Here is a 25,268-nt window from a genome sequence, read left to right on the forward strand (position 1 = left end):
TCGTGAGTGGATGCTGGCAAGGTCGATACAGGGCCTGATTGGATAGGTTCAATTGAAGCTGTCACTGAAGCTCTGGTTGGAATAGAATAAACAGTTTCGGGTGACATGTGTCGAGTCACTGAGGGATCAGGAACTTGGGTGGGTGCAATCTTCCGCATCCACTTCACTGAATCTAAAAGGCCCTCCATTAGAGCGTCGTTTTGGCAATGATGCCTAGCAGCAAGATCACTCAGCCTATCCTGCCATCTTGTGGCAGTTTCGGCATTAATTGTCATTTGGTCTTGAAGAAAACTCGAAAAGTGTTCTAGCTTGTCAATTTTAGACATAAGGTTGGATATAGCAGTACCTTGGTCGCAAATTGTTCCAATGAGGGATTCGAAGATTTTTGTGAATGGAGCTAGAGCAATGGCTGAGGCAGCCAGTACATTGTTGTGAATCTGGGTAAGGGCTTCAGATGATATCCCAGGTGCTTGTGGTTCGAATTCATGAAAAGACGAAGAACAGTTTGAGTTATCAAGGTTGTATTGTGGTTTGGTTAATCCACACTTTTTCACAGGGTTCAAAGAGTGGGCTTCCTCGCAAGGGTGGATATTCGTTGAATGCGGAGTACTTACATTCTGAGTGGAGTGTCCCGGTAGAGGAAGTTTGATGTGAGTGCTTTTCTTCTTTAGTTCAGCTACTCTTTGTAAGCGACTGGCACGCGCAACTGCACTCCGCTCTAAATGTGTAAATAGTGGGTTGAGAGGCGGTTCTGAAGGATGAAAGGTATTTTCAATGGTTTTTCCATGTTGTTGATCGTTAGTAATTAGCGTGGAAGAAAGGCTGGCCTCCGGTGCTTGGCAGGCTAAACCACTGATGTTCTCAAAATCTGGACAATCAAGAGTGATTCCTGAAGACTGAGGATAAATTGACTTAACTTTCAGACCGCTAAGGATATTTTCCTGATGTGGAGGAGTTGTGACAGATACATTTAAAGTTTGTGCATTTATGGGTGTTTGTGATGATTTATTGCCCACAGCATGATTTGAAAGCAAAATTTTTGTTGATGGATGTTCCAAGTCTGGATTAGAGATTTTTAGCAATTCCTCATCGGACACCAGATTCGAAAGGGGTTCTTTATCATTCCAAGGGTCAGCGTCGTTCATTGATTTGCCAGACTTGAGTGATGAGAGGGTCGCCGAAACCCTTGTCGTCGGTTGAGAAGAAGGTGTAGAACTTGTGTCTGACAGAGAGGCCGAAATAGTAGATGCAGTATGAGCTGATTGTGATTGATTAGCTTTTGTTATTTTGGATACAAAAGCGGCAGGGGTGCTAGCATGCTCACAGTCACATGAGACATCAATAGGAAGTGGATTGCCAGTGGGTTTAGAAGCATAGGAGCAGGTTAACACTTTATTAACTTGTGAGGATTGAAGGGCATCTAATTGAATATCAGACTGCCCTAACAAATTTGGCGCATCTTCAGATGTGAATGGCTCGTCAGAGCACGAAAATGTAGAGGCTAATGATGATTTACTGGCCCCAGTCATTATTGGACTTGCTAGTGTTTGTGATTTGTTTATAGACAGTAGCACACGTCCTGTTGATTTGCTTACCTTGGTCCCAGCAGCACTTTTCATCATCGACCAGGGATTTGTCGAACGGCGTTGTAGTGTAGTTTTCTTTCGAGTTTGCGGACCTTCTGCTCGTAGAGTCATTGTTTGTGTCACTCCAACAGAAGCAGCAGTAAAGCAGCAAACAGCCAAACAGCAGAGTTTTAGCAGTCGCCCTTTACGCAGCCGGGCTTCACGCCGCAAGGGTCGCTGGGATTCCTTTTTCAATCCTCACTTCCTGGAGTGGGCGGTACCGAAAAGTGGGCGGGGCTTCAGCCCGCGTCACAGCATTGCAGCGGTTCTCTCACACGCTCGTAACCAGCCTCTCACCTCTCACAAGGCGGGGGGTGCGAGGGGGGAACTCACTGAGATGGATTCAGGTCTGATGAGGTAGAAATGAAGAATAAAGTTGCTTGGCGCAGCACAGCCAAACAGCAGAGTTTTAGCAGTCGCCCTTTACGCAGAGATTCAGGAAGAAGACCTCCCAAGGTCATCAGCTTCCATTTGTCTCTCACAGATGAATGTGTCGACTACATATCCACAGATACTGGAGGAACCACTCCCCCAAAAACTCTCAGCATGACAAGATCAGATTTTCTATTTCAACCCTCTCAACTCTTGGATTAACAGTGATATCTGCAGTGGAATTGAAGTCTACACGTGAATCACCAAGGACCTTCCTAGGCAGAGAAGACACCAAGAGTGGAGGTTTGGTCCATTTGGATGAAAAGAAGCTACATTCAGCCTCAAAATATTCCGACAGCAATACAATTGATTAAGCTGTTACAGCCCGGATGAAAGTGGTATTTTACCACAGAAACCGGTCAGTTTATCATAACACTGCACTGGCACACTGTAATGCAATGTGCCAGAGTACAGTGTGATCTATCCTAAAATAGTGAAGGATTGATCTACGATCACCACTGTGTATTAAACACACAGAAACACAGAGAAACTGTGTTAGTTTATCAACATCAAGAAAAAAAGAAAACCAAAATGAAAAAGAAGTAGATGCGAGGACTGTAGGTCCCAACTATACCAAGTATTCCCACCCCCCAGAAGACAAATCTACCAGGGATGAGTGGGGGTCTTTTTTAACTAAAAAACCTGCCCTCAAATGAAACTGAATAAAGTCAATGTTTTGTTCGTTCTGAGGACAGCCTTTTATGACAGATGAATAGAAGTTTACCAAAAATTGTTTTTGTTCTTGCGAAATTTTTATGAATCAAATTGCCCAAATCCTATTGTGAAGACACGTTATTAAAGGGAAGATTTGGGTCCTGACCACCCTCATGGTCCAGCACGTGGATACCATGTTTAGAGCTAAACCAATTGACCTGCTGCTAAAACGTTATAATGGCAAAGCAGCTCCTGTCTCTAGATTTGGGATGGGGCTATGAGGATATTCTAATATTAACTCCATCCAAGCAGTGGAGAACCCATTTTTTAAAAGTATCCTAGGCCTGCTGTCCTCTGCTCTAAACTTTGGGGTACATTTAGAATTGGTCTGCAAACTAATTGGGAACACGATTTCCCTGCTGCCCGTCATTCATTGGCTTAGGTTATGGGGCAATGAAAAAGCAGTCCTTAGCCATGAGTTGATCAACTTCATGATTGTCAAAGACACTGGTGGAAAGGTTCCATGACTGAGTCACATTAAGAAACAAATGTTGGAAATTAACATCACGCATTTGCATCCACCTCTTAATGTCATATCGCGAGGAGAGATACGATTGTTGACTAGCCGCTTTCGTGATCCTGTAGGCTCAATGAGGGAGAGCTTGGAGCTGTTGAAACCCAAGAACAGAGGGCTAATGACCATCATGTATTCTGGCATGTAGAAGTACCTATTGTGGCCTGAGTCACAAGCGGAGTGAGTCTTCATAACAAGGGCAAGGTTTGACTGTGTTTTGTTAAGGGCAGTGGTGGTAGCATGATCAGGGGAGAGTGGTAATCAGTTTTATCTTCTGTGTGATGCCCCATATGAAGATCCCACCCATTTGTAATTTTTTTGCCCGACCAAGTAGAGTGTGATGGCCCATTGCTGCGTGAATTGAGTTTTGTAAAATATCGATCCGCACTGACTTTTTTAAAATTATAAATCGGTTCTCCACGTGTTGGTTGGACTCTTTTATCGTACCTTAAAGTAGCACTTAATATTGGAACGCATCTGCTTAGGAATATGCCATGAAATGTGGTTTTGTATGGATGCTAATGATTTTAAGATATGATGATTGACATGTTTTTTTTATAAATGTGTTATTTTTCACATCTGTATTGTTATGTATTTTAAGATCATCTCTGGTGAACAAATATGCTGGATTTTGGATGCTGCTTTTGCAGTCATAGAGCTCTGAATATTGTGTGTGTCCAATATTAGGTATAGATTCTTCAAATTGTGGAGTGAAATAGAAGTGCCAGTTTAGGGATGCTTATCTTGACAGGTTATGTGGCCCATTCCTTCAATGGAAGACTCTGACGTCAATAGTTTGATTGGATTCATTGTGTTGTTTATTGTTATGTATTTTATCTTATACTAGCTGTTGCCCGCAGCTTCACTCGCATGGATTTTGGGATTTGGTATAATACTGGTTCTCCCTTCGAGTACCAGGATTAACACACAGTTACGAGAGCTCCCTCAGGAACAGGCCCCGAAAAACTGCCCATGCGAGAAGCAGTCTTCCATTAGGTCAATCCCCACTACCTTTAAAGTCTGCCGCTGAGATTTGTTGATGGTCATGGTGAAACAAACCTTTAAGGGGAACTGAAGTCCTTTGAATTCAAACGGATATCCTAAAGGAATAGGAGGTTTGTGGTATGAAAACGGACTCCCCCCAGGCCAGAATCACTTAGCACCGTAGACTCAGTCACATTTCTGTGGAGAGCTTTCACTTGCGATCTGGTGCCTTTACAGAACTTAGGTGGGTTGAGGTTTCACAATAATAAGATATGATATGATATGATATGCCATTTATAAGGTGCCTATACACAAGTGTTTCAAGGCGTGACGCGGCAAGGGAGGGGGAACAGAGGGAAGACAGAGACTGTGATTTTACTAGGCCAGGTGGCATTGCGATCGTGCAGGGGAGGGGTGGAAGGGGAGAAGTGCAGGGGCAAAGGGGAGGGGGCAGTGCCGTACAAAAGATAACCATGCAATATAAATAAAGATAAATAAATAAAATAAATAAACACAAAGATAATAAATAAATAGTGCAGCCAGCTGGTGGCAAGTGAAGTACAGCCAGCTGTTGGCAAGTGAAGTGTGGCCAGCTGGTGGCAAGTGCAAGGGTAAGGGCAGACATCAGGTGTCACAGGCTGGTAGGGGGCTGTGGGGATGCAGTATCAGTCCCCAAGTGCAAGGGTTGCCAGGGGGGAAGTACAGGTGTGCAACTAGTGGGAGGGGACCTGGGCCCAAGATTAAAGGGTAGCCAGGTACACCAGAGCAGCAGGTGCTCCCCCTTTGAGAAGAAGTTTGTGTTTGGGAAAACCAGGAGGATTTAAAGTCTTCAAGATCTCAATGGGGTTGTGGACTGCGTCATCACTTTGAACATCTGAGTTTACAGATTTGGACTCCACCGAAAGAATGAATGAGTATTTTATTGATTACGGCAGCCATGCTGTTCTTCAGTGTTAAAATGGCATGCTCACATAACCATTCTGTAAATTTCCCCATTCGATTTTTTATGTTAGGGTACATTTTGGATATGAAGTCTGATTAGGGTCTGTGCCTAGGTTGGAAGGGATGACAATTTTGTTCTCAAATATGGAATCCTTTCTGTTACCAATTTTAAGATGCAGTTTGGAAACTTACTTTATTAGGAAGATTTCAAATGCAAATGTTTTACTTTTCTAATATCTCCGTTTTGAGAGATATGGGTATCCTTAAAAGAAAATTCACCCCCCTTTTCCACCTCCATTACCTGTATTTTCGGAAATGGTAAAACACGTGTTTCTCTATTTTTGAAGAAGAATCTACATACCAATCTTCACGTCTGTAACATCTTCAGTTTTTGACATACATGTGTCCTCATAAAAAAACTCCCCCCCTTTTCACTCCTCCTTGGGATGTAATTGCCAATAGCCCTTCCTTAGTGGGTGCCTATGTCATGAAAACAATGTACCTTCCAAATTTCACATTCCTAGGTTAAACTTCTTTTAGTTGGGTGTTGATGAGTCAGTCAAAATTTCACTCCCTTAGGGATGGAATTTCCAAAATCCTTCTTTAGTGAGTGCCTACCAAATTTCACGTTCCTAGGTTAAACGGTTTGAGCTGGTTGTTGATGAGTCTGTCAGTCAGTCAGTCCAGACTACTTTGTTTATTTATATAGATTTGCAATGTTTATATGGAATGTTTTGTACATTTCCGAAATCATTATTATGATGATGATGAAACAAGCACGTTAAGTGATCTTATGTAACCAAACAGAGTCTGATTGAATTAAGGGATCTCTCAGGGGCGCTTATGGTGGCTTGTAATGAAGTGGGCAGTTGTTCCTGTATTTTGTGTGGAAAAAGCATTGACACGTCCATACGTGTTTCTATAATCACTTGCTCCTCTGATTGTTGTTGATTAAACATTGTATCCAGTTCAGTATTTTGAGAAGTCCGCGCAGGGAATGGTATGCTGGTGTGATTTTCAGTTCTTGCTGCCCGCTCCCAGTTTTTACACCTTTGCAGTTTAGACATGCGGTGGAGAAGGGGGTGTGCAGACTGCCACAGCGAACAACTTGTTCTGGGCGGGGTCCTCTGGAGACACTTCTATGTTTGTTAGCAAGAGCCTTGCTTGAGGTTCAAAGGACTCCTCGGTCCCGCAGTCACACTAACACATGGACTAAACTTGTAAGTTGGTAAAGAGCAGACGGACACAGCGAGCGACCTGATACAGGCCCGGGTCCTCCGCAGAAGCTTTTATGTTTGTTAGCAAAAGCCGTGTGTGAGGTTCAAAGAACTCCTTGGTCCGGCAGTCACACTCACACATGGGCTAAACTTGTGAGTTTGAGAGGGAAATAGTAGCAGGTAGAATTGCCTATAGAGTAGCTCACACAATGAAAAAGCACAGAAAGAGTTTTTGGCTGCAACTAGCACAGGATATCAGAGTCTTCCCCGATGTTCTTTTCCGGCTACAGCAAAAGAGGAGGAGAGGATAGATCCAAGCATCTACCCCGCCCTTGAAGCTGCCAAACCGCTCACTTTGCTCACTTGGCTTTGAGCGTGCGTTCTTGAGCGCGGGGGCCTGGAATTTATAGTACTTCCTGTATTGGCCAGGGGTGTCCAGCAGAATGCCTGCACAAGTTCCTTATAGCATGTAGAAGGTAAGAAGTTTGCCACCAAACTGCTCACTTTGCTCACTTGGTTGCGGATGTGCATGCATGAGCGCATGTCCTGGAATTTATAGTACTTCCTGGATTGGCTAGGGGTGTCCAGCAGAATGCCTGCACAAGTTCCTTACAGCATGTAGAAGGTAAGAAGTTTTCCACCAAACTGCTAACATTGATCACTTTGTAGAGTATTAATGTCTTCTAAAGCCTCCATTTAATGCACATTCAGGCTGACAAAACAAAGTATTAACCACACCACTGACTGCATCCCCACACTCTCATGCAGTGCACGCCTTACCTTGCCATTCTACAGCAACCTACTTATGCTTTCATCCTTCCACACAAATGCTCATAATGAATGGTACAAGCCTTCTGCAGAGAGAGGGAACTGAGATCACAGATCAACAAACAAACCTACCTCAGAAAAATGGGCATACACTTGTCATTACCCCAATACCCTGGAAAAGATGTGAAGCAGAGTTTACGATATATGTCGAGGTGGCAGGCAGTGCTGAAGATGCCCCAACACAAGTACTGCTATTCTCACGTATTGTGATGGTCTGAGGCACAGGAATGCTTCAGATAACTTCCACATTTGCCTCTGCAGCAACAAACGGAGACAATTGAGGACTACTAAGCTGCTCTGAGAGCAACTTCTGCCAGATGTAATTTCAGCTCATTCTTGATAAATGTCAGCTGAGAGCAGATAATGGTGCACACAAACAATGCTCGTATAAGTAAAAGGTTATGGCAAATTGCAGACCCCACACAGGAACAAGCTGTATCCTACCCCAGAACAGTCCATGGCCTGGAGCTTCAACATTGCAAGGGAAAAACAAAGGATGCCTGACAGCAAAGAACCAGTTTGCACCATCACAAGCAAACCACAAGAAAATTGCCCACTCAAGTATGCCACTCAAAACTACCGGGTCCCTAACTATGACCTGAAGATGGCCTCTGCTGTTCCTGATGCTCCACTCAGCTCCCATCCATTGCCAGGCTGCACAGAAGCCGATTGGCCACTGCCTGGGCCATCCCTCCCCTCACCAGTAAGCTGGGAGGTGAAGCCCGGCCTGCTTTCAAGGCCTGAAAATAAGGCCTTTGTTCAGTGTCTCTGCCGGTCTCCGCCGGGACCGTCACGGTGCCACCCCTGCTGCACCAGCCCACCCATTCTACCCCTTCTCTCTTTAGACATCAGCTCAGGGTAATCCTAAACAATTGCCTTATGTGTTTTTACCATTATTACCTAGTGCTTCACCTGTGTCACATTGCTTATCAGTACATTCAGTTTATACCTGCACTCTCCCCCTTCCCAGCCCAAGTTACTTCCTCCCTTCTCTTAGCGCAACTCCCTCCAATCCAGCATCACCATGTTGGTCTGCTACCTCTATTATATCCTTGGCGTAACCCGTCTCCCCGGATGCAAACACTGCAATGTTTCACGCTATAAGCTCACCCAACAGGCACACTCTACACTGGTGAAAAAAGAAGTGCAGCCTGACAAAGCTCTCCCTGTGCGATTCCTCTGTATAGTAGTTATTTCGTGGGTTGTCTGGCAATGGTTCTTCCCAAAATGTATGGCTACCACACATATAAATTATTGAAGTTTGTTTGAATGGGAAGAGATCTTCAATGCGCCAACCAATTTGTTCCATTTTGTTTATAATTTCTCTGGTGAGTCAATAGGTCAATTAACTCTCTGACACAAGATTTGGTCTAAAAAAAAGAAGTTTATTTGTTGTATCCGTATTTGTTGATAAAAGGATAGTGTTACTTCACACTTTCACAATTTCCGAATCTTTCAATTAATAAACAAGATTTGTTTTCAGAATGATGTTCTGTTTATCTCAATTTCGTAATTTTTCTGATTCAGCAATAAACAAAAATTGGTTTTCAGAATGATACTCTTGTTTTCCTGTACATTTCAGTATATTCAAATATTTATGATTTTGCAGTGATCAACATTGGTTTACACAGTAATGCTCATATTTTTCTGTATGACTCTGTATCAAAAACTCTCAACACGTGTTTCCCCATTGTTGTTGTCAATGGTTCATCAGGAGAGAATAATTTTCGAAACAAAAGGAAAAGATATGCAAAGAGGTATAATGTACATAACATTGGAATTGGAAAAGAAAAAAAAAGGAGTTCTCTAGCTATGATCTCATTATTCTGTTTTATTTTGTCAATAAAGATTTGTAATCTATTCTTATTATGTTACAGAATACAAAAATATGAAAAAATATAAAAATAGAGCGTGTGAATCACCCTTTTCCCACTTTTCCAATGTTTGTCTTGTTTTACAACAAGGAAATCTCTTTTGGAGATCAAAAAAGTAGATTCTTGTTATGTTATGTTATGTTATGTTTTTTGGCATTTATATAGCGCCTTATGTATCATTGGTATGATCTCATAGTGCTGGTAGGTTGAACGCACTCGGGAACCACAGTTCAGTGTGTAGAGAGAGAGAGTGTAGTATGGTGCGTGGGTGCACCAGATATGTGTGCAGCTGGTGTGGTTTTTGCATGATAGCTGCATTTTAGCGGTAGGTGTGGTGCTGAGGAAATCAGTTGGATGTGTTCAGTCTGGAGGGTGGACACCCAGACTGAGTTCTGGCTGCGTTAGGCCTGAGGAGACGCTTAAACTAGCCGTAAAGTGCTCAGCTAGCTGTGCTTTATTAAGATGATGTGGAGTTCGTGGGGTCATGTCATTATGAGAACAGCTAGACTGAATGTGTCATAGTACAGCTGTGTTCTGGTTAAATGATGGTGTATAAGGGAGAGTAAGCATAGTAGTGTAATATGGTGGTTATCATTAAAGCGCCTGCGATCAAGCACGAGAGCAGGACAGGGGGCGTACATTAAGCACAATTTCTAAGTTCAACAATAAGTGTGAGACATGATATCATTCACAAGTCTATCTAAGTGAGGGATATGATATCATTCACAATTTCAACTAATTGTGGGATAATGCTACCACTCATAATTCTATCTAGATGAGGTACATGCTATCATTTACAATTCCATCTAAGTGTGGCAGATGCTACCATTCGCAAGTCTAAGTGTGTTTCATGCTATTATTCACAACTCTATCTAAGTGTGGCATATGCTATCATTTACAATTCCAACTAAGTGAGCTATGTGCTAGACAGTCATAATTCTGTCTAGATGAAGTACATGCTATCATTTACTATTCAATCTAAGTGTGGTTCATGCTATCATTCACAATTCCATCTATCATTTACAGTACCAACTAAGTGAGGGATATGCTACCAATCATAGTTATGTCTAGATGAGGTACTTGCTATCATTTACAGTTCTATTTAAGTGTGGCACATGCTATCATTCATGAATCCATCTAAGTGTGGCTCTTGGTAACATTGTTTCACCTGTCTTAGTGTGAGGCTGGCTAATCTTCATCATTGTCTCTGGGAGTGGCACACGTTAACATTGGTAAGTATGTTAGTGTGTTATGCAGGACAACATTTACAGTCCAGCCTTGAATGGATTTAGCTTGGTGGTCAAAACTCTCTAGGTGTGCATGGTGTGAGTCTATGACAGTTTACGTTAAGGAAAAGTAAGGTAGAGTGGTGGGGGCTTTCTGGAGTAGAGTAATTGCTCTACACCCCACCCATGCCACACTTACAGTTTTGTTGGTGTCGGTTCACTGCTTGCTTCACTGGCTTCCCCTGCAGACACTTTCTGGAGCCGCTTAACTGCAGGGGCTGCTGGGCAAGGGCTGCCCTGGGAAGGTCAGTTATGACCAGGTGAATGTACCCATCAGGGCAGGTTGGAGGAGGGAGGGTGGGACTGGGAAAGGGCCAGATACAAACAAAGGACTACACCCCACAGACTGCACCCTTTGGATGCAGCCCAGCACAGGAAAACAGCCTCAGAAGTCAAAACAAACACTAGACAGACACCAGATTAGCACACAGTGCCCACCAAAAAATATAAATACATAAATGGTTAAGTAAATAAATAATACAATTTCAAGAAAAAAAATGATTATAATTTGAAAAAACTCACACCACTCCAAAAGAGTGCATAAGGCGGGCCAAAAACAGATTACAATCATTGTGAAACTACTCACTCAAAATCAACCAGCACCTAAGGTTGATTCAAGACTGGTGTCCCTGCCACATGGCTCTCCACAAAGCAAATGGAATATGGCTGCTGAAGCTAAGCCACAAACACACACAAACACACCTGACTTTTTTGCAAGTTTGAAGGGTGGGACTGGGAAAAGGCCAGACACAAACAAAGGACTACACCCGAAATGTAAAAGCAAAAGGAAATATCGAGGCTGAGTACCCCAAAAGGAAATACACCAAACATGGTCTATAAAGATTCACAGATCTTTGTTCTATAACTGTACAGTTTACAAAGAAACAAAGTATCAGATAGCTATCTGGCCCTCAGTACATCACAGCGAATACCAGCCCTTTCGGTGTGAGAAGTGAGAGGTACTAGACATCTAAACAGTTCTCCTTTGTATACATTTCCAATCATTATGTCCAACCCCCCTACAGGTTAATAATACTCGGTCTAGGGTTTGTGCCGAGTTCACTTCTAGTTTGTCCAACTATATGCATGTGGTTCATCTTCAGTTTACACACTAACAAATCACAATGGCAACAGTGTATTCTTGGATCTAACAATAAGCCTTAACAATGTCCTATACAATGTAGTTCAACAAGTGTCCACATTCAGTATTTAGACAGCATTGTAGTTGATGTATGTCTGCGAATCGGACTTGTTGGCACAGGTAATCCTCTGTCTACAAGTCTAGCTTACATGGTGCAAGAAGATCAATTACAAGCGGGAAACACTGTCCACCATTTTAGAACACAGAGTTACTTTGGAGTAGAAACGAAAATGGCAGATGGACCTAAAATGGCGGCTAAGTCAAACTCAGATCGGAACTTTGCAACGCGGATTTCTTCGCAGAACGACGAGGATTAGGCCAATATATACAGTAAAGCAGGCAGTATATGATATCCTGTTTAACAAACCCTCCTTTTGGCCTAAGCCAAGCGCTAAACTACTTCTAGTCACTTTACGAGTAACTCCACGTCTTAATATATATACATCCTGAATCACTATCAGAGATATCAATTGCCCTAAGGTCAGATACTGAGATTTCCTTCAGCACAAATTCATTAGATATTTTCTCTGGGGCGTATGCCTTGTGTCCTAATGTACCCATCGCTTGTGCACAACATCCTCCTAACATCGAACAAATACCAGGAAGACATTGTATACAACAACAGAGAAACAACAGAATACCTAAAATGATCAGCAAGACCGAAAGTAGCTTCCATCCCCAAGATCGCAAAAAGTCCCAGAACCAAGCGCTAAAATCCCAGTTCCCTCGGGAACATGCACTTCTGAACTAAGGATGCGCAGATTTTGTATTGCTCTGAAAATTGTTGGGGAGGAATCTGGCACGAAAAAACAACAAGCAGACCCCACTAATTTACATACCCCCCTGAAGTGCTACTAACCTTATTGCTTTCTGTTCTAAAGTCATATTACAGAGTATGTCAGTGGTCCGGTTGATGGTCCTCTCCAGTACTCTCACTAGTCTCCTGATAGCTTCTGAAATCAACATTTTTCCTCAAAATGGCACAAATGATTTAGCTACATCACCCAGAACTTTTGCTGAAGTATCGCCATTCGCGTCCCGCCGTCGATGAGCCTTTGAAATCTCTATAGTACTAGCAATGAATACCCGGGGTAACAGAATCCCTAAATAACAGGTTCCCTGCCAATCCCTGGGTAACCATGGAAATGCTACATCACCACAAACAAAGTAGACAGGTTTGCCTACATACAAGGTCTGTCCTCACTAGTCATAATCGCAACGTTGGCGCAACCCTTGAAATCATCCATTGACTGAGTACCATTCCTCTGTATGCAGAAAGAAACTGAATCGGGGCTGTGGTTGACAATATAGGAAGCTGGCATGGCATCCCTATTGCCTATAGGAGTCATCTTGAAAGAGATCAAAGATTGAAAAGGATGTGACAGTCTGTCAGAAGGCCTAATAGAAGCAACATTAGGCTTGCTCCTATTCGCAAAGAGTGAGCATCCCAGGGGCGTTAGAACACGTTTCTCAAAATCATTCAAGTTAGCTCCATCAAAATTCCCTGAAACGCTATCGTTCCATCGGCCAAAGAATAATGCTCTAAGAGAAGCATAGCAAGCAGTTGTGCAAGGTAAAGGATGAATATACCAACCCAGCCCCTTATCCCCGTGTTGCGGTAAATGCGAACAGACCCAACAGTTGGACTTGTTAAAAATGGCATGTGTAGCATTCACAATGAGTAGCAGCATGTTGTTGTGGTAACTGTGTCTGTGCTGAGAGTTTCTAGGAGATAGAGTGTGCAGATGCATGAAAGGAGTAGAAACAGTGGGTATATTTTCTGTAGGTAACACATTCTCAAACGGATGTACTTCTTCCAGATACCAGAAACCTAAGGCAATGACTATTGTAAAACCAATTAATATTATCACAAGACAGCAATACGTTTTCTGGGCCCACCCATTCGATTGTTCTTTTTCATGGCTGGACACACAGTCTCTTATCTGTTCCATATAAGCGGGATTTGTTGCAGGCATTGTTTCTTCTAACAATTGCACCAAAGTTTATTTGCTGGCGATCTCCAGACCACGCGTCTTCTTAGTCCTTTCACAAACCCTAGCCAACAGAATCCCCTTATGCACAAATGATCAGGCCAAAAAAGGCAAGCCCTTTGATGATTCTTCTTTGATGGCACATCTGAACCGTGCAGTAAGTCTACTTCCTCGGACGCAGATCGTACCTTATGACTCCTTGATACTGAATGATCTGTGAACAATGTGTCATCACTCCCTGATGGAAGCGGCGAATGCAAAGCAAGATCAGATACAAGATTTGGAGCAATTTTTGAAAAAGGAACTGTTGGAGAGTGTGGACTGAAGTGGCTGTTTCCCCAGGCCCCACAGACTCAGGGAGAGTCTCCAAAGCACTCTCGGAGCTGGTTGCTGCTTTGTGATCATTGGTTACAGCATTGGTGAGGGGTTCTGTATCTTCTATATCGTGTGGCACAGGTTGAGGAATTCTCTTGATGTGTGATGCGTGGATCCAGTGCTTTCTGCCTGCTACCTGCACCGCAGTCTGTGTGACCAGGAGAACTTGGAAGGGGCCCCGCCAGTGAGGTGTGAGGCAAGAAGATCGCTCAAAGGACTTTGTGAGGACCCAATCTCCCGGCCGCATGCTGTGAACGGGGCCCTCGTATCTTAAAGGTAACGTCTCTCGTACCTGGTGATAAATCAAATACAGATTTTTAGTTAACTGGCCACAGTAATCAGAAAGAAGTACATGCTCGACCTCTCATAAAGAACAGGGTTTTGGCATATATTCCAAATGTTAGCAGGCTTACCCATGACCACCTCAAAGGGAGAGAGCCCAGTCTTAGTTTGAGGGATCGTCCTCATGGACAATAACACGATCGTTAAGGCATCCGGCCATTTTAGTTTGGTGCTGGCACACGTTTTAGCGAGTTTGTTCTTTATGATGCCGTTGTGTCTTTCTACTAGTCCAGCACTCTGTGTGTGTCTAGGCGAATGGAACCGTTTATCGATCTGTAATCCTGCACATATCTGCAGAATTACAGCATTGATAAAATGTGGACCATTGACTCTCGGCAAACCAAATCTAGGAAAATATTCCTTCAGCATGGTCTTCACCGTTGTCATTGCTGTGGCATCTTTAACAGGATAGGCTTCCACCCATTTGCAAAAAGGTGCAGATAACCACTAGTACATATTTAACATTGTTATAACACTCCATTTCAATGAAATCAAAGTGTAGGACCTCAAAGGGGACAGAAGGTGGACCAAAACTACCCCTAGGAGTCGATGTGCCCTTTCCCACATTATGCTGTAGACAAATCATACACTCTTGAACGAAGCATTCAACTATTTTAGGGATTTGATCATTTACCCTCACATTTTGCAACATTTTGGTGATTTTACGAGCACAAATATGGGTGGGACCATGAGCCATAACAACCATCATCATAATATACGTGTCAGGCAGTAACCATTTCCCTTCAACTTTGTCCACCCAACACCCATCATCATCCAATTTTGCCAAGCCCTCAGCCCATTTCTTAGATTCCTCTAATGTGGTATCGGCTTGGATATTCTTTACTGATTCGATACCCTCATCCAAAGTACAGTCATTTGTGGCTTCCCTTGAAGTATACATGATCAGCGAAAGCGTTCCCTTTTTCTACATTATCTATAATCTTCTGATGTGCTGCACATTTCATAATTGCTAGCTGAGTAGGGAGTGCAAGTGCTGAAAGTAACCGTACTATCAAGGAGCCATGCTGGATTTTAGTGCCATGTTAAGTCAAGAAACCTCATTCTGCCCAAAGTCTGCCGAAGTTGTTGACCACCCCAAAGGCATACTGACTGTCAGTATATATGTTCACAGTAAGCCCTTTGGAAAGTTCACAGGCTTGGTTCAGTGCTATAATCTCTGCAGCCTGCGCTGAGTTATGCGTGATTCTTTTGGTCTCCACGACCGTTCTTAATGTGGTGATTGCATAAGCAGCCGTGGATGTACCATCCAGGAGTTTGAACCAGGAGCCATCACAAAACAGCTCCCCTTGTGGATTGTTCAAAGGAGTGTCCTTTAGATCGATTCTGCCTTTGGTCTCTTGCTCTGGTGTAAAGGCAGTCATGTGACTCTTCGTCACTGCAAGCAGTACTTTGCGGGAAGGGTAAAAGTTCAGCCGGATTGAGGACACAACACCTCTTTATTTGGATGTGCGGTGCAAACAAGATCAATTCATATCTCGTTAATTGTGCAGAGGTGAGGTGTTCTGTTTAATAGAACATCTAGAGAGTGAGGTACCATCAGGGTTAAACCATGGCCTAGGACCATTCCCTCGCTCTGCAATGGTCAATGGAACACTTCTGTGCCCCTGTATCTATATATGTTTATGTTATGTGAATATATGTTTCCTATTTCCCACTAAGATCTCAATGTAGAGACCTGTCTGATTAACGGGAATAGGCGTTGGTTCCAAACCCTGCTTCGGGCAATCCTAGCGAAACAGAATGTCATCGAAAGGAAGTTCTTGGGAGAGGTAAGCAGCAGAAGGATGATCAAAAATGTTTCTATTATCCACACTTGGTGCCTTATTGTCCTGCGGAAAAGGTTGCTGTGAATCTTGTGAAAACTGACTTCTACCAGGACACCCTCCCCCAGGGTGGCCTCTGGAACGTCGACCCATATTACCTAATGCGTTATTCGACCTCTGCTGGAGGATCGGACATTGTGCACGCCAATGACCCTCTTGTCTGCAATAAGCACACTGGTTTATGTTTACCGGACCCAATGGCGCATTTCCCGGTGGAACATACTGACCCCTGAATTGCGAATTACCGCCTCTAGGGCCTCTAACAATTTGCTGCAACAATACTTTTGTCTTTAAGTCTCCTTTTCTCTTTTGGACTCTTTCTTTTTCGTTATTGACACGATTCTCATAGTACTGAGCCGTATGCACTACTTCTGACTGAGACTTCGCTTGCCAAGCGCTTTCTGAAGACATAGGGGGTCATTACAACCCAGGCACAAAGGGATACCAGGCCCTGGCAATGACACTGGTGCCGGTTATCCCTTTGCGCCCTATTCCGAGGTCCCTTTGCAGGTCCTTCCCTAACGCCTGGTTTTAGCAGGCATTAAGGATGGGACCTGCAAAGGGATACTGGGGTCAATAACGGTACCACAATTTGCGGTACCGTTATTTCCGCCTTCCCCCTTCCCATTGAGCCCTATGGGATGGGAACGGGGAATGGCATTTCAAATGGGGACTTACCGGTCCCGCAAAGGGCGGAATGGACCGGTAAGTCCCCATACCACCACGTCGGTGGCTGTACCGGTATTGGTGCTAATCATGGCGCTAATAGCACCATGACTAGCACGAACCTTGGAATGAGGGCCATAATCTGTGACTGGATGTCAGGCAGCAATCCGCGCACACATTTTTCCATGAATTGTCATTTCCCAGACTCTGTGCCTAAGTCTTGTCCACTGAAATCTGAAAATACTTGTTCGAACCAATTGAAAAACTCTGTAGCACCCTCAGACTTCCCTGGGACACAGGCAGTAAGCTTGTCCCAAATAATCCTCTTTTCTGGAAGTATAGCTTTCAATTTCGTAACTATTCTGTCAGGCAAAGTTAGTATTACCTGTGGAGATCTCTCGCCAGCTGGCCTTTATCGAGTCTAATCATGTTATCCCATGTATCTCCTAACCCAGGTACATCATCTACAGTCCTAATCTGCTTCCGCAAGTGAACAGGCAGGAGTACGGGAAATAACAAATCAATATCACTTAAGGTGAATACTGATGATTGCAAAACAGACTCTATTTCTTTGTAGAACCCTGTCGGATTCTTTCTAATATCAGGAATAGATTGTTTTATGGTGTTCACTTCCTGGCACGTGAACGAATTGTGACACATAGTGTGCAGGAATATCTTGAGCAGGTGTACCAGCTGCAGCATTAGTGGGAATCTCAACTTTTGGGACAAATGTTGGAGGAACCTCTCTCATAGGCAACTGAGAAGTAGGCAATTCCGAACGCTTACTAAGCAGCAGAGCTAAATCGAGCGCTAAAGCAGCTGAAGAAGTGTCAAATGAAAAAGTCCTCTTATAAATACTCAATAACTCTGCGGTACAACAAATCTTTCTTTTTATGCATTCATCCTGTAGGTACTCTACCATTACCTGTATCACTTTCCTCTGCATTTCTGCCGTATACTGACTATATGTGTTATATACTTCAATGGGAGTTATTGACGTGTCTGATATCCACCTAATCGCATCTTTTGTACAAATTTGTGTTTCCTCATTTATTGATTTATGACAAGGAAGGAACCGTTTCTGTACGAACATAGCATCCAAACTATCACCATCTATTTCTTCATTACTTAACCTTTCCAACTCCAGTCTATACACAAAAACCCTCTCGACATGCTCTTGTACTTTCTCTGCAGAATCTCTAGAAAATGCTAAAGTATTCAGATCCCTCAACCCTTGTGGGAGATCTATATCATTTATCCTGTTCCACATTATACATAAATGAATTCCTAATCCTTCAATAAAAACGTTTTTCTCAGGAAAATTGTCTAAATTACAAAGTGTGGCAAGAACATCAGCTTGTTCACCCTTCTCCATGCAATGTTTAGCCCATGCAGTCAATTCATGCTTTCTCTCTGAAGACATAGTATCAAGAGTTACAATTCTTGGTCCCACTCCCCGATCTACTACAAGTGGTGTAAAACCACTTGGAAGAGGGAGAGTAGGCACATTTTGTACATTCGAACAAGGTCTCTTTGCTCAACACCAGCATATGGCCAACGGAAAGTTTATGCATTAACTAGCTTACTTGGTGCAAGACGGTTCAATTACAAGCGGGAAACACTGTCCACCATTTTAGAACACAGAGTTAGTTTGGAGTAGAAATCAAAATGGCGGATGGACCCAAAATGGCGGCTAAGTTGATCTGAGAACGGAACTTTGCAATGCGGATTTCTTCGCAGAGCGACTGAGCTTAGGCCAATATATACAGTAAAGGAGGCAGTATATGATATCCCATTTAACACACAGACTTCACCCTTTGGATGCAGCTCAGCACAGAAAAACGGCCTCCGAAGCCAAAACAAACACTAGACAAACACCAGATTAGCACACAGTGCTCACCAAAAAATATAAATACATATTGTTAAGTAAATAAATAAATCAATCAAGAATAAAATTTGAAGAAAAATATTATTCCTTAATCTAAACTGGTGCCCCAAAAAAGAAAAAAGAAAAGGAGTAGAAAATATTTTTTTAGTAATTGAGGGAAAATATTAAAAAATAAGGTGAAATGGTCCTAAATGGTATTTTCTCTATTTATCAAAGGACAAATTTACCAAGTACAAGAATATTTATGGGAAATAATAATTAAATAATCTTACCTTAAAGAAAATAGTGCTAGTCCGCCATGATAAGCGTGGCGGCCCGTGGTATCCAGAAGGAGGCACGGTTTGCGACCGTTTGCGCTTGTTTTATATGACGTAAAAATGGTGCAAAAGCACAATGACATCATGCACACACTTTACACTGGTATGGAGCTCCACCACGCCTAGGTCTACTGCAAAATGCTTCAACAAACTATGTGCTGGCCATTTCAGCAAGCCACCCTCTCCATTTCTGTATGTCTACCTCCCATCACACTGTTGCCAGTGTACTCCAGCTCCTTTCAAGACTCCACAAGCGGCCCTAGAATAGTAGCAAGCACCAATATGTTCCACATGTTTCTCCAACATAGCACACACCCGCTGCCCAGGCCCACCCCTTTCTTGCCTCCAGCATTGCCTTCCTTAGTGCCATGCTGCACCCTGCTGACTCCAGCAATTCCTTCCTTAGCGCCATCTTGTGCCCAGCTGCCTCCAGCACCGCTTTCCTTAGCACCATCCTGCACCCTGCTGCCTCCAGCACTGCCTTCCTTAATGTCATTCTGCACCCTGCTGCCTCCGGCATTGCTTCCTCAGCACCATCATGCGCCCTGCTGCCTCCAGCACTGCCTTCCTCAGCCCCATCCTGCACCCTGCTGAAGCCAGTACGACCTTCCACAGTGCCATCCTGCCCCTTGCTGCCTCCTACGTCACTGACCGCTGCACCAACCTGCACCCTAATGCATGAAAACGGGCTACATACTGATTGTGAGGCACCCGAGCCCACCCTGCCTATCCACAAGATTGCCAACCTCTCCTTAACCCAATTAGGCACGCAAGGTTACGTAAATTACATTGCTCCACCAATACACCTGATTCATCCCTGCTGGACTTCTATTAGCCCATCACAGGTCAAACGAGAAGACTCAGACTTGCCTCCCCCACCAGTTCCCCTCGATCCCCACCGACTCCATGCCCATCACCTGCCCTTCACCACCTACCCGAGCCACCCAGAATGGCTCCCTCAAATGTGCTCTCATTAATGTACACTCCTTAAGAGCACAGACCATTGAAATACACAAACTGATCTTAAACCACGAGCTGGACCTACTTGCCACCACTGATTCATGGCTTCATAGTACTTCCGGTCGCATGCTCACGCTTGCCATCCCCCCTGAGTACATTATCTTCTGGGTCGACCACACTAACGCAGTTGGAAGAGGCGTAGCTCTCATTGCCAAAGCCTCACTCTCCAACTACAGCTCCCCAACAACATCCATTGCATGCTATGAAACACTGCTATTAAAACTAGTGATACATTCACAGACCACCTAGAATATAATCCTCTTCTACCACCAACCCAACTCACCTAATGCTCCAGAATCCGAAATCCCCTTGCCGATCACACTTCTACTCAAACAGCAAACCAAATGCCTCATTCTAGTTTACAAATACATGGGCTACAATAACCCTTCAGATCCCAAAGACACAGCACTAACCCAGACACTCAAAGACATGGGGCCTCATTCCGAGTTTGGAGGTAATCATGGCGCTATTAGCGCCATGACTACCTCCTATACCGGTACCGACTCCGCCCTGGTACAATGGGGACTTACTGGTCTATTCTGACCTTTGCGGGACCGGTAAGTCCCCATTGAAAAAAAGCTGTTCCCCATTCCCATTTGAGCCGCCATAGGGCTCAATGGGAAGGTGCTAATAATGCTACCGCAATTTGCGGTACCGTTATTAGCTCAAAAGTCCCTTAACGGGTCCCGTCCTTAATGCCTGGTAAAATCAGGCATTAAGGAAGGGACCTGCTAAGGGTACTCGGAATAGGGCGCAAAGGGATTATCGGCACCGGTGTCCTTACCGGTGCCCGGTATCCCTTTGCGCCCACCTCGTAATGAGGCCCATGATCTTCTATCAACTAGTCTCTGCACCCAGGCACATTAAAAGTTGCACCTTTGACTGGATACTCACTACAAACTTCAAAATCATTATGTCTTCTATTAACCCGGCACCCTGGTCAGAGCATCACCTAACAGAATTTAATCACCTGCACTCCAAATGCACCCCTGAAAAAGGCCCACACCCAACCAGATTATGGTCAGAAACACCAGTAAACTAACACATGAGATCCTCAAGCCCATGCTATTGTCCTTGCTCACCTGCACCTCTCCTTGCTGAGCCGGAAGACATAGCAAACCACTAGCATCATGGCCTCAGTCTCACCATTGACGTACATACCCCATGAAAACAGAAAACTCCCAAACTCCATAAGCCTACTAACATTTGGTTCAGTGACAAGCTTATTACCCTCCGTTCAGCCAAGAGAGCATTAGAGTACCTCGCTAAGAGACACCAGGCAACCTAGCCAATGCCACCATGGCCTACAAGAAAGACATAATTTCCAACACAGCCGCCTCCTACGACAACAGAATATACAACGCAAGTTCCAACACTAAAGAACTCTTTGCTATACTAAGAGAATTGGAGTCACCACTCCTACCTATTACCCACCCCAGGGGTGAAAAAAAGTAGTGCGCCATCATTCAAGATGCTCTTGCCAACAAAATCGATTTGCTTCGCAACAGAATTAACCTAAAAATAACACAACTTGCAGCTAAATCCCAACATTCTTTCTATGCATGGAGGATCAGCCCCAATTACCATAGCCATGACAGCCACCCTGCTATCCTTCTTGTTCTCCCAAGTGTTTCATAGCATGGTACTGGAGACTATCCAAACACTGAAACCCTTCAATTGCAAGGGAGATGTCTGTCCCACGCATATCATCAAACTTTGACCCCCTGCCGTGACCCCTATTATCACAGACTTTGTAAATGCTTCCTTCAAAGCATGCACTGTCCCCAGCAGCATCAAAACAGCCTGGGTCATGCCACTTCTCAAAAAACCCTCTTTGGATGCCACCATACCCACCAACTACCACCCGATCGCTACAGTGCCCTTCCTGCTCAAGATACTAGACTGCATTGCTTACGCACAAGTACCACACTTTTTAGAGTATCACCTTCTACTTGGTTTCCAACCCAATCACAGTACCAAAACTGCACTATTCGACCTTAAAATACAGTTGGATGGTATTTGTGACACTGGTGACCTAGCTCTCCTCCTCCTCTGTGAGCTTTCAGCAGTCTTTGATCTTGTAGATCATGACACACTTTGCCAGCACCTCAGCTCTCACATCCACTTCTTTTTGGAAGCCATCACCTGGATCCGATCCTTCCTCAGTGATTGCCCCTCAAGAGTATCTATAGACAATGTTGCTGCCAACCTCATCTCAGTCCCGACTGGTGTCCCCCAAGACGCCTGCCTATCCCACACTTTATATAACACTTACACCAAACCACTCTGACATTCTTGACTCCCTTGGCATCACTTACACAGACTTTGCAGAAAATACTAAAATCCCCATCCCTATCTCAGGCAACTACACAGAGGACACTGCCACCATAAACAATGTGTACAGTGCTATACAAAATTGGATGGCCATACACAATCTCTGTCTCAATGATGAGAAAACTGAGTTACTCATCTTTAGTTTTCCACAGAACCTCAAATCCCTGGCTACCTCCTAGTCCACCTTCCACATTGATGGCATCACTATCAGAGTATCCCAAACAAGTTAAAACCCTGGGAGTCTATCTCTCACCATGATGAAGCACATCAGTGCTCTTGCTTCCTCAACAGGCTGCACATCGAAGCTCATATACTTGAGCAGAAAGTTCCTCTCTACCAACAACTTCCTCGATCTATCGAGAGTTCTCATGCTCAGTAAAGTTGATCAACCCAATGTTCTTTTCAAAGGCACATCAGCATCCAATCTCACTAAGCTTCAACTAATCCAAAATAAAGCGTTGCGCGCAGCACTGGCTGCCTATCAAAGCCCGGATTGACTTTAAGACCTTATCAATCACTCACCAGTGTATCTACAATGAAACCCCCTTCCACCTGAATAACACCATCACAAGGATACAACAGAAGCGTCTCCTGCAATCCTCCAGCGGCATCTCACTGTCCACTCCACGCTTCAAATGTGTCAGTGCGGGTGGCACAGGTTTCAGTGTCACTGCGCCCACTTTTGGAACTCCCTACCTCTGGCCTTTAGGAATGAATGTTCCTATTCATAATTCAAGAGACTTCTAAAAACGTGCTTTTTGACAAATATGACTAAGCGCTCCAGCCGAGCTGCTCCAGTACTATCCCGCTCACATTGAAACTCTTGGCGCACGACCCTCCACCAGACTTCAGCCGTTGGTATTTGACTCGCCACTACCATGCTCTTACCAAGTGCTTACTGTTTGTGTCTTACATCAATTTCTGGTACAAATGCTTTGATACTGTGATAAAAAAAAGAAAAATACATAAACAGCAGCAAAAAGTTAACTGAGGACACTGATCCCTGTTTGTTAGGTAGATTGCTCAAAACGTGACCTCAAAGAGTTCAAATTTTAAATACTACTCTAGGATGTTTGCCATACTTTGATTTAAGAATAATCTAGTGCTGTAAATGATTTTATTTAAACATGTTCATTTTATTTATTGTTGAAATTTTTATGCAATTGAGAGTATATTTATATTGTTATTGCGGTTTAAACTTAAAGGTAAAGTTAAAGGTAAAAAAAAAAGAAACAATACCCCATTATGAGTTTTGTGCCATTGCAACGGCCCACATTACTTTGTCGTATTTTACTTTGAAGTAATTACTTTGAATATTTACTATGATTTTTATTTTTTTTTATTTTGGGTTTCCCCCCATTGCCCCATTTCCCTTCACTACTATAGGACTCCATGGGAATGGGAACCGTGGAAACTCTGGCACCCTAATTAACGGTGCCAGTGTTTCCATTTCCGTCAGCAGGCGGGTGGTGTTACTCCCGCCAGGTCACAATTGGCAGGAGTAAGGCCACCCACCCGCAGAACTCGTAGTGTGCCGGTCCGGAGACAATGGTGGCGGTGGCTTTACCGCCACCGTTGTTCCCGGACCGGCACACTCTGAATGAGGCCCACTGTCACCTCCTTTACTACCTGTCCTCTTGTTTAATCTAATGTACGAGATCTTCGATTTGCTGCTACATATTATCAATATAGAATGTGTTTAGATTTTTAAAAAAAGCTATCGTGCAGCTCTGTTTCAGCAAAATAGTTAAAAAATAATAAATAGTTCAAGCAATTTAATAAATGCATCAAAAAACAGATTTCTGCTCACATGTATTAAACCCCTGCAGTGCACAAATTACAAATCTACCATAAAATGTTACTTTTCAATTACTGACTGTAAAGTTTCACAGAAAATAATTTTGCAAGCAAGGAATTAAGCGCTGCAGTGACAGAGTCCTGCTCTGCTCTGGCTTAAGTAGCAGTCATCATGACGTCACGATAACTGAATATAGAACAGAGATGTGCATTTCTTATTGCAGGTCAGTTGTGATGTCACAACTAGCCTGTGATAGAAACATTATTTCCAGTCTTTTGTGCGGATGTTACAGGCTGTCATTTATTATTTACGTCTCATACTTTAAATCAAGTTTATACCTCAAGTTAATTGATTAAAAAAACATGGATATTGATTTCGGACATTGGCTGCATATTAATCACAGTAATCAATACATAGCAGCCACAATGAAACCTCTTTTCCTTTAAAAAAACAAACAAAGGCAGGACAGACAGGTTTACACTTTAGCGCTTGATGCCTAAGCATTGAACATAGTAGAAATGGTCAAAACATTTTTTACATGTGAGAGAAAAACAAACCAATAGGTTAGTGAGTGAAAATGAGCTTTAAGGTGCGGCTTAACTAAGGGAAAAGTCCAGCAAGGAAGAGGGCGCAGATTGGTAAGTAAAGGAAAAAGATAATGACCAAATCGGAGACAGCATGATAGAAGCCAAGATAGGATACTACATTTAATCTGAAATTATTGTTCTTAAACCATGGCAAACCTTATAATCAATTTTACATGCTGTGCATAAGCTTTTACAAATGATACCATCTAAGAAGTATCTCTAGTGTAAAGGAGAGTCACATGAGTGGAAGTACCCAATGACACTCAAGTCCATGAATGTCGTGCTTAGTCTCTACTTTCATAAAAAACAACTTGAGGTGCCTGATGTACAGTTGCAAATAGTGTATTACACAGTTAAACCATTCTCCATAGTCAATAAAAGTAATTTTATCAACAATGAAAACAAACAGATGCGGCACAATAGGTTCCTCCTTTACAATAGCAGCAGAAATAGGTGAGTCAGAAGAACTATTAATAAACAGTACATGTGAATGTTAGCCCCCAGACCCCTAATGCTAGGTTGGGGTTTTTCTATCTGGCTTTATATGAG

This window comes from Ambystoma mexicanum, chromosome 2p (genome assembly GCF_040938575.1).
Source record: "Ambystoma mexicanum isolate Mex_15411 chromosome 2p, UKY_AmexF1_1, whole genome shotgun sequence".
In the NCBI taxonomy this organism is placed as follows: Eukaryota; Metazoa; Chordata; class Amphibia; order Caudata; family Ambystomatidae; genus Ambystoma; species Ambystoma mexicanum.